The following is a 14,546-nucleotide window of genomic DNA, read 5'->3' on the forward strand; positions in this document are numbered from 1 at the left end:
CAGATTTCCAAGGTAGAGTATTAATGACATTTTTATCAATCAATAAATATCAAGTTTTATTAGAATGAGTTTTAGTTCAAGCAGGCAGTTAATTTTAATGTCATCTTTTATATTTATTGTAATACAGTGTTATCATAGTTCTGTATTTGATTTTCAAGAATAAAATTTTAGGGGCACCTGGCTGGCTCGGTAGGTAGAGCCTGGGATGCTTGATCTTGGCGTTGTAAGTTCGAGCCCTACAGTGGGTGTAGAGGTGACTGAAAAATAAAATCTTTCCAAATAAATAAATAAAAGTTTGAAAATACAGAGGTTGAATCAAGACTTCCTTTAACAATCTCACCCCTCTCTCTCCTTCTCTACCCCCCACTTCCCAGGCGTGGAACATTTTAGCCCTGGATGGAAGCAACTGGCAAAGAATAGACCTTTTTAATTTTCAAACAGATGTAGAGGTAAGTTAGCTTGATTTTAGACAAAAGACTTTTAAAAAGATGAGTAAACTGGTCACTCTTTCTGCCTTATTTTGCTGCGTTTAGATTTAATATTATGACCTAGAAGGTATCTGCATACATCAGGGCCAAAATTCTACTTGTATTTTGCTCTGGCTTCTGTATCAGTAACAGACTGCTTTTCCTCCTGGGTCGTGGTTATAACCTTAGTATTATCACTGAGCTTTTTAAAGCCCCATTCCTGCATCATTAACACCTGGCTCAGTGCTTTAATCTTAGGAGACCCTTGACAAATATTTATTGATACGAAAGATCCGCTGGGAATTCTGATTCAGCACCAATATTGGAGAAGTAACAGAAGCCAGGATCCAGGAGTGAGGCTGGAGACCTGAACTATCACTCCAGCTCAGCCGCTGAATCATTTACTCTCTCGATGTTTCAGTTTTGTTATCTATAGAATAAGGAAGCAAAATAATCCTTAAAGCCTTTTATAATTCTAGGATTCTGATGTATTTATCTAGAAATATGTGAATATCTCCATTTAAGAGTGATCAGCCTGAGCTAATGAGAAAAGTTTATTTTAAAACAACTTTAATACTGATTACCAATTTATAACCAAAAAGAAAGAGGGCGGTAATAAAGGGCATTGCACATAATGATTGTCTAGAGGACTGTTTTCGGGTGTTGAGATTCTGAAGTTTATCTACCTAATGTTAGGAAAACCTTATTTATTCCTAGTTTTGCCAACTCGGTTATAGTCCTGGAACTGTATTTTGATTCGGTTCCTCATACAGCATTTTCGCCAAAGTGTACGTTTTGTGTCTTTTCAAGTGCGTAAGGAAATAATCACGCCTGCCGCTGAGCTGAGCCCACACATGCCCGCGTGGCGCAGAAGCCGGTGTTACCTAGGAGCGCTGACGGCCGCGCGCGGAGCCCCCTGTCTCCCTCTCCGGAGCCAGAGGGGCTCCAGTCCCATCTCGAAGCCGTGCAGCCGAGGTCCTGGGGCGGAGGGGCCGAGCACAGGGTCCCCCACGGTGGGTTCCCTCCCTCGCCGTGGCCTTCTGAGCTTGGAAGACCCCAGGGCTTCACGCCCAGCCTGGAAAGAGAAACTCTTTGATGGCTTGGACTGCGGTCCCCGGGTTAGGAGTCCTTTAATGCTCTTTCCAGACTTCATTGCAGTGACTGCACCAGTGCCCCACCCGAACGTGCTGACGTGTGATTCCCCTTCAGACTGATAATCTCTAGATCTTTGTCCATTGTGTTTACTTAGTGATGGTGAGAAGCAAGTTAGATTCCGAAAAGTGTAGTCATGTGTACCGGCCAAAGGAGACTCATTGTTTTATTTTTTTTAAATCTGCCAATTACGCACTCTTATTCTGTGGCTCTTACCGTCCCCTCTGTGTTCTTTGATGATTTTTCCAAACCATACAACTTTTTGAAAGCACATTTAAAACATTTGGGTTCAGATTTTTTAAAATACTGTTTCAAGTAAATAGCACTACCTTATGTACTGATGTCAGAATTTGAGCTGAGGGCGGACTGCAGCGCTATAAACACATGGCAGAAATATTTAAGGGTGCGCACTTGCGCTAAAGAGAGACCCGCCCACGGCTCACCGCGTGCGTAAGCAGCGCCTGGGAAGACTTGACATGGCCGGTGCCAGGGCTTCCGTCTGGCCTAAAACTAGTCAGACCAGCCTTGTGGGCCAGCAATTTGAACCCAGGATACTCTCCTTAGGAAGCATTCCAATGACTAAATTAATCATCTCAAATTTATTTGTTTGGGGCGAAAATGATGATTTATGGATATGTTGAGAGACAGAGAAGGTACCAAGGTTCCGGATTAATAGGCTAATAATACTTACTATGTGCCTGGAACTATTTAAGCAACTTACATGTATGCATGTAATCTTCTCAGAAACACCATATCGAAGACCCTGAGGCACCAAAAGTTTGGGTAACTTACCCAGGGTCCTTCCCTCGTAAGAGGAGACGGTAGGTGCCTTGAACACAGCGGCTCACATGACGTCATGTTTCAGAGAGAAGGCAGAGGGACGTGCCCAGATTGGCACTGTGGGCTGTTCCCCGGGCTTCACCCCTTCCTGAGGAAGCGTCCTCCCTGAGGTAGAGGCCCTTTCCATGCCTTTAATAGCTGGATATTTTTGGCCATTGTCTTCATGGTTATTAAAGATCCCACCCGGCCAAAAGTGTGCAATAGCCAAGTAGCATGTTAATCTAAACATTAGAACTCCAAAGGTCCCTCCATATAGGCTTTATTTTTCTCTAAATCCCTTCATTCCAGAATCCACACCTACAACATACTATCTAAATGGATAATATACAGCCATTGACTTGAATTTTGCATTAGAAAGGATTTGCTTATCTTTGTAGTTGGAAACAGTGGAGTGGAAAATTCTGAATGTTATTTTTTTTTTATTCCAGTACAAAAGCCTTTAACTCCAAAGAAAGGAAGAATAGAAAGTTTATATTAAATGTAACTAACTTGAAATGGAGAAAAATCTGTTGTGTGCTCCGTTTGTAGACCTTGGTACAGAAGGGTTTTGGTGTTTTATTCTGTTCTTAGATATTTATTTATCTTGGATTTCCACGTCATAATATTTTTTTTTCTCTAAGGACAGAGATTTGTTAACTTAGGTATTACTCAAGAAAGCATAAATAATGCTGCTTGCAATATCAAAGTTTAGATTTTCACCTTTTTAAAAAAGTTATTGTTTAAGTTCCAGTTAGCATGCAGTGTCGGACTGTCCAGGAGCAGAATTAGGGATTCATCCCTGCACAGCACCCAGTGCTTCTCCCGGCAAGTGCTCACCTTGTTTCCCATCCCCCCATTGGCCTCCCCTCCAGCAACCCTCAGGTCTCTAGATTTAGGAGTCTCCTCCTCCCTGTTTTTATCTTATTTTTCCTTCCCTTTCCCTGTTTCCTCTGTTGGGTTTCTTCAGTTCCATACCCGAGTAAAATCCTGTGATTGCGTGTTTCTGTGCCTGACGCATCTCCCTCAGCGGAACACACTCTCGGTCCCCCCGCGCTGCCGCGGACCGCGAGGCTTCCCGCTTTCCCCGCGAGCAGCGCCCCTGCGCACGTATCTGTCCGCCGCGTCTGTACGCGTTCTGTTAGCCAGGTGACCGCGCGTGAGCCCTGCCGTGGGACCCTGTGGTTCGATGAGATCTAGTGCGTTGTCAGTGCTTACGCTTCAGGGCCACGGTTGCTATTTATATAGTGAGGATAATAGGGTTTTGTAAAAACCCAAGGGGCCCTTATTTCAGTATTTCCTGCCTTGTAGGGGTAGTAAGTGCAGCGTACACAGCCTTTAGAACCATGGCACTACCACTCACTGAAATGTAACCTTGGCAGTTGAGCCATTTACTTTCTTTATTTGCAAAATGAAGGCAATAGACCCAGTCTGCCTTAGTCAGGACTCTCATGAGAAACTGCCGGAGTAGGTGTGTGCATGTAGACACATAGATTTAGGGTAAGGGACTGGGTCAGGGGACTGTGGAGGCGAGAAGCCCCAGGGCCTGCAGCCGGGAGGCTGGACACCCCGGAGCTGAGGTGCGGCTCCCGTTGGCGGCTCCGGACCTGCGAACCGGCAGAGCAGATGCGGTCAGTCCCCGCCTGGAAGGGGACAGGCGCCAGCCCTGCGAAGAGCTGAGGTTTCCCCCGAGTCCAGAGGCCAGAAAAGACCAGTGTCTCAGCTTGAACAGTCAGGCAGGGGGACTTCCTGTCACTCAGCCTTTTGTATTCTGTTTAGCTCTTCAACTGATTCGATGAGGCCCACCCACATTAGGAAGGGCAGTCTGCTTTACTCTCTCTACAGGTTCAAATATTAGTCTTCTCCAGAAATACCCTCACAGATACACACAGAACACTGTTTGGCCAAATGTTTGGGCACCCTGTGGCCCAGTCAAGTTGACACATAAGATTGTCACAGGTGCACCCCTCATCAACTTGGCACCATTATGCATCTCCTTAATGTGCACTTAATCTCCAAAGAAGAAGAATAACAAGGTCATAATTCCATGTAGTGTGAGACAAATATCCCGTGTGCAACCAAAACCACGCCAACTCCTTCTGCAGAAGCGGAGAGAAAGTCCGTGTGTGATGCTCACTCTTCTTGATATCCTGGGTCCTAAATATTATGACATGGAATTAACAATAGTTAATTAGGGTCGGTGCATCTCATTGTACATAAGGGAACAGGAGAGGAAGGACAGCAGACGTGGGCGCCTGGGTGTCTCGGTCAGTTACGCGTCTTACTCTTGATCGCAGCTCGGGCCGTGATCTCACTGTTGTGGGACTGACTCTGTGCTGGGCACGGAGCCTGCTTAAGATTCTCCCTCCCTCTCCTGCCCTTCCCCCACAGACGCTCGCTCTCTCATCAAAACAGAAAACAAACTTATCTTTACACACTCATGACAGCTGCACTTTTCGTTTCTGTAATTGGTCGCATGGTGGTAGTTGGCATTCTGCTGCCTGTTCTGGGCTCCCTTTATCTTCGGCAAGCGCCCAGCTCGTCCTGCTTCGCCACCTGGTAGAGTGACCCAAACCATTGTTTTCGAAGTGTGCGGGTCATTGGTCGTTCTTCCTGGGTTGACCTGTAGTTTTCTATCGACTTGAATCCCAGGGCGGGGTGATGCTGAGCAGGATGGCCTAAGGGAGCGCCTGTTTACAGACAGTCTGTCTCTGTGGCAGAGCAGTAGACCTGAAGTTGTTGTGAATATTAAATGAGTCGTAATAAGTACAAGAAGGTATTAGATCAGGCCTGAAAACGTGAAAGTGTTTAATCAATCAATGTTCATTTCCCCCCTTGAACATATGTGCTAGCCCAAGTTCCCTTTTCAAAGAAAACGTGTTTAAATAGGGATTTCTAAGAAGAATGGGGGGGGAGCTTTCATGATACATTTTCAAACTGCTCGAGTGGTAATGTTTAGTTAAAATAAAATTTCTGTGTTTTAAGCAGCATTGTTTCAGGTTTCTGCCCAGCAGTCGGGGCACCCAGAGCTGACTTCCAAAGCCTCGTCGCTGGCGGAGCAGCTGTGAGCCCTGGGGAGGGGAGGCCTGGCTCCAGGGCTAAAACCTCCAAAAATAGTGCGCTGTTGTTGTTGTTGTTTTTAAATAGTTGATGCTTTAATTGAAAATAGTTTTCAATGCTTGCAGCCCCTTTATCCACTAGGAACGAGGTGGGGGTGTTGGAAAAATGTTCCGAAATAGCTTCTTGTGCACCTGGGAAACCTGTACAGTTTCTACGTTTCTAAATTCCAGGTTGTTATTCCATTAGACCAGCAGCAGGAGGACTAAGGCATTTCCCTGCCTTCCTTGCTTCCAGGGCCGCGTGGTGGAAAACATCTCAAAGCGATGCGGCGGGTTCCTGCGGAAGCTCAGCCTGCGGGGCTGCATCGGCGTCGGGGACGCCTCCCTGAAGTGAGTCGGGCCACCGTCCCCCTGGCGCGGCCTCCTCCCCGACACGCGGTGCTTTTCTCCTGTGAAATTTCTTCCTGCGGCGATTGGGGTAGAGCCGGGCTTCTGGAGCCCACAGGCCTGGGTCAGGGGTGTGACCAGAGGGTCCCCTCGCTGGGGGTCCGTTCTCTCCGCCGCAAAGTGAAGGCCTCTGGCCCCGGCGTGAGAAGGTCCCGCGTGTCCTGCTATCCCGCGACCCGGCCCGTCTGAAGGGCCTGATGCGTAAGAACGTAACGTTCACCTCTCCGCTCCCTTCGTCGCCTGCCTTCTTCCGAGCTTCACCTTCTTAAAAGTGACACCTTTTTATATTTTATGCTACTTGAAATAATTTTCAGAAACTTCTCGAGTGTAACCTGGACTTCTGCGTCCTCCTAAAGGGATGTGCTGATCACGTTCATTTTATCACAGTTACCCCCAAACAAACCCTTGCCCGCCTCTTACTGGGGAGCCGTTAGTTATTGAAAATGGCATCAGCCCACTGTTACCACGTGCTTTTCTGGAGAGCAGACATAATTAAAACCACTATGTTCTTGTCCTCGTGGCCTCTCCTGCCTTCGGCGGGCGGCTAACTTAGAAGACACGCAGCCCATGGAGCCTCGGGACGGACTTTGTCTCCCGTAGGCCCTGCACGACTCCACCACGTCCGTCAGTCACACCTGCCAGTAAAAATATGCCATAAGGTCACAGGTGGCTTCACTTGTGATTGAAACCTCTGCTGCACCATTGCTAAGAAAACTGATTCGTAATATATTTTTAAATTCTTGTGTAATTATTTTGAGGGAGAGACAGCACAAGCAAGGGAGGGGCAAAGAGAAAAGGAGAGAGAATCCCAAGCAGGCTCTGTGCCTTCGGCACCGGACTCAACTGGGGCTTGATCTCACGAACCGCGAGATCATGACCTGAGCCCAATCGGAGGGTTAACCGACTGAGCCACTCAGACACCCCCATTCATACTATGTTTTAAGGATCATAACACTCTCCTACAATGTTATGGAACAGGGGCGCCTGGGTGGCTCAGTCGGTTAACCCCCCGACTTCAGCTCAGGTCATGATCTCACAGTTTGTGAGGTTGAGCCCTGTGTCAGGCTCTGTGCTGACAGCTCTGAGCCTGGAGCCTGCTTCGGATTCTGTGTCTCCCTGTCTCTCTGCCGCTTCCCTGCTCATGTTCACTCATTCTCTCTCTCTCTCTCTCTCTCTCTCTTGCGTGCGCGCGCTCTCTCTCTCTCTCTCTCTCTCAAAAATAAACATTAAAAAATTTTTTTAATGTTATGGAACAAAGTTGGTTTTTTTTAAATCAAGAAATTCAGATCATCAGACCTAATTTTCTGCTACTTCCAAAGTCTTGTAAACTGATGGAATAGATTAATTCTATTTTAATATGAAGCTTCAGTGTACCAAATAGGTCCTAAGATAATTTATAATAGAGAACATAAGTTTAATAGTGGTTCCATTAAAAAAACTTAAATAAATGTGAAGGTGTGGATTATAGCTAAGGAATAACAAAGAAATATATTCTTCTCCTGGCAATTGAAATAAAGCCATATATACTAGCAAAACTATTCTGTAAGGCTGAGAATGTTACCGGTTTACCATAATTTTTATATTAGAAATCGATGTTAATATCTTACACATCTTTAATATGTGAGACCAGGTTACTGTGAGAAAAAGTGATAAGCATAACCCCAGAATTATGACTCAAAGAATTTTATATCTCCAGGTTTTTTTTTAATTAAAAAACCTTTTTTTGGCATTTATTTATTTTTGAAAGGCAGAGACAGAGCATGAGCAGGGGAGGGACAGAGAGAGGGAGACACAGAATCCGAAGCAGGTTCCAGGCTCGCAGCTGTCAACACAGAGCCCGACGTGGGGCTTGAACTCACAGACCCTGAGATTCTGACCTGAGGAGAAGTTGGACACTTAACCGACTGAGCCCCCCAGGCGGCCCTTCAGTTTTTTCTTGTCATCACCTGGAGCTACTTCGGCATCTAGTCTGTTCCTCATATATGGTGGTAGTGTTGTGTTGGGTGGAGAGAGGCTGTTCGTTTACAAATGTGTGTGGGGCCCTCCTACATCAGGCACTGACCTAGGGGCTGGAGATACAGTACTAGTCAAAACAGATGAGAACCCTAGTATTAATCTTACATGTGTCTTCTCTGTAACTCTTGCTCTGTCATTATACATGAAGTCCTGTGGATTTTTAACAGCTATATTGAGATATAGTAAACTGTGTACTGAAAAGGTACAAGTTGATAATTTTAGGCTATATATATACACATACATACACCCCCACCCCCACCCCCATAGAATCAACTGTAATCAAAATATTGGACATACACGTGCCCCATCAAAGTGTCATCAGGTGCCTTTATAACCCCCCTCCCGCTGCCCTGTGTCTGCCCCAGTGCTGGGCAACCACGGCTCTGCTTTCTGTTACTATGGGTTTGTGTGAATTTTCAAAAGCTTCTGTGTAATTATACAGCATGGACTCCTTTTTGCCCGGCCTCTTCACTCAGCATCATCGTTTTGAGTGAGATCCACCGTGTGGGTGTGTGTGCCAGTAGTTCATTCTTTTTTACTGCTGAATAGTGATCCATTTAATGGGCGTGCTGCAGGTGACTCATTGCTCGCTTGGGCTCTCTCCAGTCTGCAGCCATCACACATAAAGCTGCTGTGAACATTTGTGAACACGACTTCGTACGTCATATATGTTCATTTCTCTTGGGGAAATACCTAGGAGTGCAATAGCTAGGTCATTTGGTAGGTTTGTGTTTAACTTTTTCTTAAAATTTTTTTTTAATGTTTTTTATTTGAGAGACAGAGAGACAGCGCGAGCAGGGGAGGGTCAGAGAGAGAGACACACACAGAATCCGAAGCAGGTTCCAGGCTCCAAGCTGTCAGCACAGAGCCTGATGCGGGGCTGGAACCCATGAACTGTGAGATCATGACCTGAGCCGAAGCCAGATGCTTAACCGACTGAGCCACCCAGGCACCCCTGTGTTTAACTTTTTCAAACTTTCAAACTGTCTCCCAAAAGGATGATACCATTTTATGTTCCCACCAGAAGGGATGGTACCTCTGGTTCCTCCACCCCCTTGCCAACACTTGGTAGGTCGTCTTTTTAATTTTAGCCTTTCTGATAGAGAGCTGTGTGTAGTGGTATTTCATTGCGGTTTTAATATGTATTTCTAATGATTAATGCTGTTGAGCATCTTTTTTTTTTAAGGTTATTTATTTGAGAGAGAGAGAGCACTAGCAGGGGAGAAACAGAGGGGGGGGGAGAGCGTGCACAAGAGCAAGCATTCATGTGAGAGTGGGGGAGAGGCAGACAGAGAGAATCCCAAGCAGATTCCACACCGTCAGTGTGGAGCCAGACATGGGGCTCGAACTCATGAACTGTGAGATCATGACCTCAACCAAAATCAAGAGTAAGATGCTTAACCGACTGCACCACCCATGTGCCCCAAGCATCTTTTTACCCACAAATGCTATCCACAAATGTTCTTTTCTTTGTTTTAGAGACAGAGAGTGAAAGCACGTGTGTGGGGAGAGGAGCAGAGGGAGAGAGGGAATCTTTAGCAGGCTCTGCACTCAGCGTGGAGCCAGACACGGGGCTTGATCCCATGACCTGGGATCATGAGCCGAGCTGAAATCAAGAGTCAGATGCTGAAGTGACTGAGCTCCCCAGGCGCCCCATCCATGTCTTCTCTTTGCTGAAATATCTGTTCAAATGTGCGGGGTTTGCCTTTTGTGTTCATGAGGTTGTTTTTTGTCTTACTGTTGAATTTTGAGAGTTACACTCTAATACAAGTCCTTTATCAGATTTGTGTTTTGTAAATGTTGTCTTCCAGTGTGTGGCTTATCTTTGTATTCTCTTAACTGTCTTTTAAAGAGGAATTTTTCATTTTAATGAAGTTCAACTTATCAGTTTTTCTCAACGAATCATGGTCTTGGTGATAAAGGAGATCTTTGCCTAATCCAGGGTCATACAGATTTTCTCCTGTGTTTCCAGAGGTTTGTAGTTTGGATGTATGATCCATTTTGCGTTGATTTTTGTATGTGGTGTGAGGTACACATTGAAATTCATGCTTGCACATGACGTTTGGTTATTCTGACACCGTGTGTAGAAACGACCACCCGCTCTCCACTTCATTGCCTTTGCACCTTTGTTGAAAACCAGTTGTCCAAATTTGTGGGACGATTTTTATTCTCTCTGTAATTTCCATTGATCTATTTGTCTGTCTTTACACCAAATCACCCTGTCTTGATTAACTGCAGCTTTGTAAGTTTGAAATCAAGTAGTGCTTTTTCTCTTTGTTCTTTTCAAACTTGTTTGGGCCGTTCTAGGTCCACTGCATTTTCATATAAATTATAGAATCAGCTTGTGAATTTCTACAAAGAAATCTTGCTGGGATCTTGATTTAGGATGATGCTGAATCCGTAAATGAATCTGGGGAGGACGGACATCTTCACAGCGCCGGGTCTTCCAGCTCTCGGACCCGGCGCTTCTCCGCGTACAGTTGGGCGTCTTAGAGTCTCTCCCTGCCTGTTGCAGTTTCTAGTAGCACAATTACACTCATCTTTTGTCATATTTATCTGTGTTATGAAATATTATAAGTGGTACTGTTTATTTCAATTTTTGATTCTTCATTGCTAGTAAACAAATACTATTGATTTTTGTACATTGATCATTTGTCCTTCAACCTTAATAGACTCGGTTTTAGTAACTTTTTGTTTGTTACTTTGGAATTTCTGCATGAACAAGCATGTCACCTCTCATCAAAGATAGTTTTTCTTCTTTGTTTCCAATCAGTGCCTTTTCTTATTCTTGCCTTGTTGCACTGGCAGGAATCCCCAGTGCAGTGTCCACTCGGAGTAATGAAACAGACGTCCTGGCCAGTTTGTGACCTTGGGGGGAAGGCATCCAAATATGGCGTTAACTATACATTAGTTTGCTGATGATCATCAAATTGGGGATATTTTCTTCTATTTCTAGTTGGCTGAGGGTTTTTCTTTTCAGTTGAGTGTGGGTATTAGATTTTGTCAAAATTTTTTCCTCTGTCTTTTAGATTGTGGAATGGTTTTTCTTATTTAGGTAGCATGGTGAATTATTACTTCGGTTGATTTTTGAATGTTAAACTCACGTTGTACTCCTTGGATAAACACAGTTTGAATCCTCATGTATTATATTTTTTATATATTGATGTGTTCTATTTGCTATAATTTGTGTTAATTTTTTTGCATCGATGTTCATATTCTTTGGTTTTCTTGTGGTATTTTTGTCTGATTTGGGTATCAATACTGGCCCCATAGAGAAGTGTTTAGTCCTCTTTAGGATTTGGGAAGAATTTATGTAAAATCTTTATTATTTTTTTCCTTAAGTGTTTGGTAGAATTCACCATTGAGGCCATCTGGGCCTGTATGTTTCTTTCTCAGGTTTGTAACTACAGATGTTATTTATTTAGCATACGTAGAGCTCTTCGTGTTCTCTAGTCCTTCTTGAGCGACCTGTGGTATAATTTTTGTTTCAAAGATTTTGTCCATTCCATCTAAGTTCTTAAATTTATGGTCATAAGGTTGTTCATAATACCTTCTTATTATTGTTTTATTTATTTATTTGTTTATTTTAAGTAAACCCTACCCCCAACACGGGGCTCAAACTCAACACTGAGGTCAAAGTCACGTGCTCTACTGACTGAGCCAGTCGGACACCCCCACTTTCTGATTATCATTTTAAAAAATTTTTAAACCTTTTTATTTATTATTGAGAGACAGAAACAGAGCATCAGCATGGGAGGGGCAGAGAGAGGAGGAGACAGAACATGAAGGAGGCTCCAGGCTCTGGGCTGTCAGCACAGAGCCTGATGCAGGGTTTGAACCCACAAACCACGAGATCATGACCTGAGCCCCAGTGGGACCTTTAACCGACTGAGCCACCCAGGCGCACCCTATCATTTTAATATTTGTGAAATCTGCAGTGATACTGCCTCACTTTATTCCTGATGTTGGTTAGTTTTGTTTTATTTTTTACTATATGGAAGTAGTTGCAATGTCTAATAAAAATCACAATGATTGTACAGTGTCTATTTCAATTTATATATTCTTTGACTTTTTTATTGCCATTGACTACATTTTTAAAGGGAAGATAAGTCAGTTTGTCTAATACAGGTATTTTTCCTTTTGTGCTTTCTCCCCGCTGTGGTCATTAATTATTTTTATCATATTTTAATGATTTCTAAATCATTAAATTTATTAATTTTATTGATTTTAATGATACTGAATTTACTAATTTTAATGATATGCTCAAAGAACCAGCTTTGGGTTATATTGATTTTTTCCATTGTTTTTCTTTCTGCTGCTTCATCCATTTACACTCTGATCTTTCATTTTTTCCTTTTGTCTACTTTGGGTTTCATTTGATATTTTTTCTAGTTTCTTAACATGGAAGCTCAAGTCATTCATTTGAGACCTATTTCCCTTTCCTAGAAGAGGTTAGTGCTAAAATTTCTCCTGAAGTACTGATTTAATAGCATTTCACAAATTTGAAATCTGTGTTTGCATTTTCATTCCATTAAAACTGTATTCTAGGGGCGCCTGGCTGGCTTAGTCGGTTAAGCATCCGGCTTCGGTTCAGGTCATGATCTCACAGTTCGTGGATTCGAGCCCCACGTTCTCTGTGCTGACAGCTCAGAGCCTGGAGCCTGCTTCCGATTCTGTGTCTCCCTCTCTCTCTCTCACCCTCCCCTGCTCACGCTGCCTCTCTCTGTCTCTCCAAAATAAATAAAAAACATTAAAAAAAGTAAAAAACAACTGTGTTCTACTTCTCTTTTGATTTTTTTCTTTGACCAAGTGTATTAATTAATTTCTAAACATTTGGGCATTTTCCAGATGTTTAAGTTATTGATTACAAATTTAATTCCATTGTGATATTTTATATGACTTGAATCCCTTTACTTTTATTGAAACTTTTTTGTAGCCAAGGATATGGTAAATGTCCATATGGACTTGAACTGCTGTGGGTGGACAGTGTTCTATAAATATCAGTTATTCAAGTTCTTGAGGGTGTTGATCCAGTCTTTTCTATCTCTGCTGATTTTCTGACTTCTTGTTTGATCAGCAGTTACATTAAAATGTCTGCCTATAATTTTGTACTTGTTTCTCCTTGCAGTTCTGTCATTTTATTTTTTCATGTATTTTGAAGATCGAGATTTTGAAAGTATATGAACACTCAGGGTTGCTGTACCTTTATGATGAATCGACCAGTATTGCGTTACCCCGCGGCCTTCTTTTATCTCTGGTGGTCTTCGCTGCTGTGGGGTCTGTGCTGTCTGATACCATATAGACACTCCAGCTGTCTTCGATTGGTGTTGACATGGCATATGATTTTCCATTCTTTGGCTTTTCACTGATTCGTGTCTTTATATGTAAAGGTTTCTTGTAAGCAGTAGACGGCTGGATGTTGCTTTTTGATTCGGGTAAGATAGATCACTCACCTTTCCTGTGACAACTGATACGTTTAGTCTCACATTTATTCTCTTGCTGTCTGTGTTTGCCCCGTGCAAATTTTTCTTTTCTGCCTTCTTCTGGATTAGGAATTTGTTATGGTTCCATTTTATTTTTTTAATGTTTTTATTATTGTTGTTATTTTTGAGAGACAGAGAGAGACAGTGTGTGAGCAGGGTAGAGGCCAAGAGAGAGGGAGACACAGGCTCCGAAGTAGGCTCCAGGCTCTGAGCTGTCAGCACAGGGCCCAACATGGGGCTCGAACCCACAGACCGTGAGGTCATGACCTGAGCTGGAGTCGGACGCCTCACCGACTGAGCCCCCGGGCGCCCCAATGGTTCCATTTTATATCCTCTTTTGGATTAGAGCTGTAATTTGTTATTTTGTCATTTTAATGGTTGTTTTGGAGTTGATAATGTACATTTTGAACTTGTTATAATGTACCCTCAGATTATATTAGGTATCAATTCCCGTTTTCCTCATTTAGCCTTTATGCTATCATTGTTACAATTTTAAGTAGACATATAATATATACTCCACACTCAATTGTTAGTATTTTTTAATAGTCAATTATTTTTAACAGATTTAAATAACTAAAAAATTGACTACATGTACCCAAGTAGTTACTATTTCCAGTTATTCATTCCTTTGTGTAGATACAAATTTTCATTTAATGTCACTCTGTTTTCCACCTATAGACTGTTCATTAACATTTCTTGTACTACAGATCTGATTCTTTGAGCTCTTTTTTTTTTTTTTATGTTTTTATTTTTGAGAGACAGAGACAGCGCGAGCAGGGGAGGGTCAGAGAGAGAGGGAGACACAGAATCTGCAGCAGGCTCCAGGCTCTGAGCTAGCGGTCAGCGCAGAGCCTGATGCGGGACCCAAACCCACGAACCGTGAGATCATGACCTGAGCCAAAGTTGGACGCTCAACAAACTGAGCCACCCAGGCACCCCCTCAGCTCTTTTTTTGAATTTTTTTATTTTTGAGAGAGAGAAAGAGAGACACAGAATCTGAAGCAGGCTCTGCACTATCAGCACAGAGCCTGAAGTGGGGCTTGAACTCACAGACTTTGAGATCATGACCTGAGCCTGAGTTAGACATTTAACCAACTGAGCCACCA

At 43.4% G+C, this 14,546-nt stretch overlaps 1 protein-coding gene and 1 long non-coding RNA gene across 3 annotated transcripts in view; both read left to right on the forward strand.

The window, feature by feature from the left end:
• On the forward strand, positions 1 to 5,801 carry LOC115292399. The gene is made up of 3 exons (XR_003908969.1): positions 1 to 12; positions 375 to 449; positions 5,726 to 5,801. It is a non-coding gene; the product is annotated as an uncharacterized LOC115292399 (long non-coding RNA).
• FBXL2 (F-box and leucine rich repeat protein 2) overlaps positions 5,796 to 14,546 on the forward strand; it is a 26,797-nt gene continuing 18,046 nt past the window's right edge. For both annotated transcript variants that reach the window (XR_003908967.1, XM_029940483.1), the window contains exon 1: positions 5,796 to 5,884. The gene's annotated coding sequence lies outside the window, so the exon portion shown is untranslated. The remainder of the gene's footprint in view (positions 5,885 to 14,546) is intronic.

This window comes from Suricata suricatta, chromosome 5 (genome assembly GCF_006229205.1).
Source record: "Suricata suricatta isolate VVHF042 chromosome 5, meerkat_22Aug2017_6uvM2_HiC, whole genome shotgun sequence".
NCBI lineage: Eukaryota > Metazoa > Chordata > Mammalia > Carnivora > Herpestidae > Suricata > Suricata suricatta.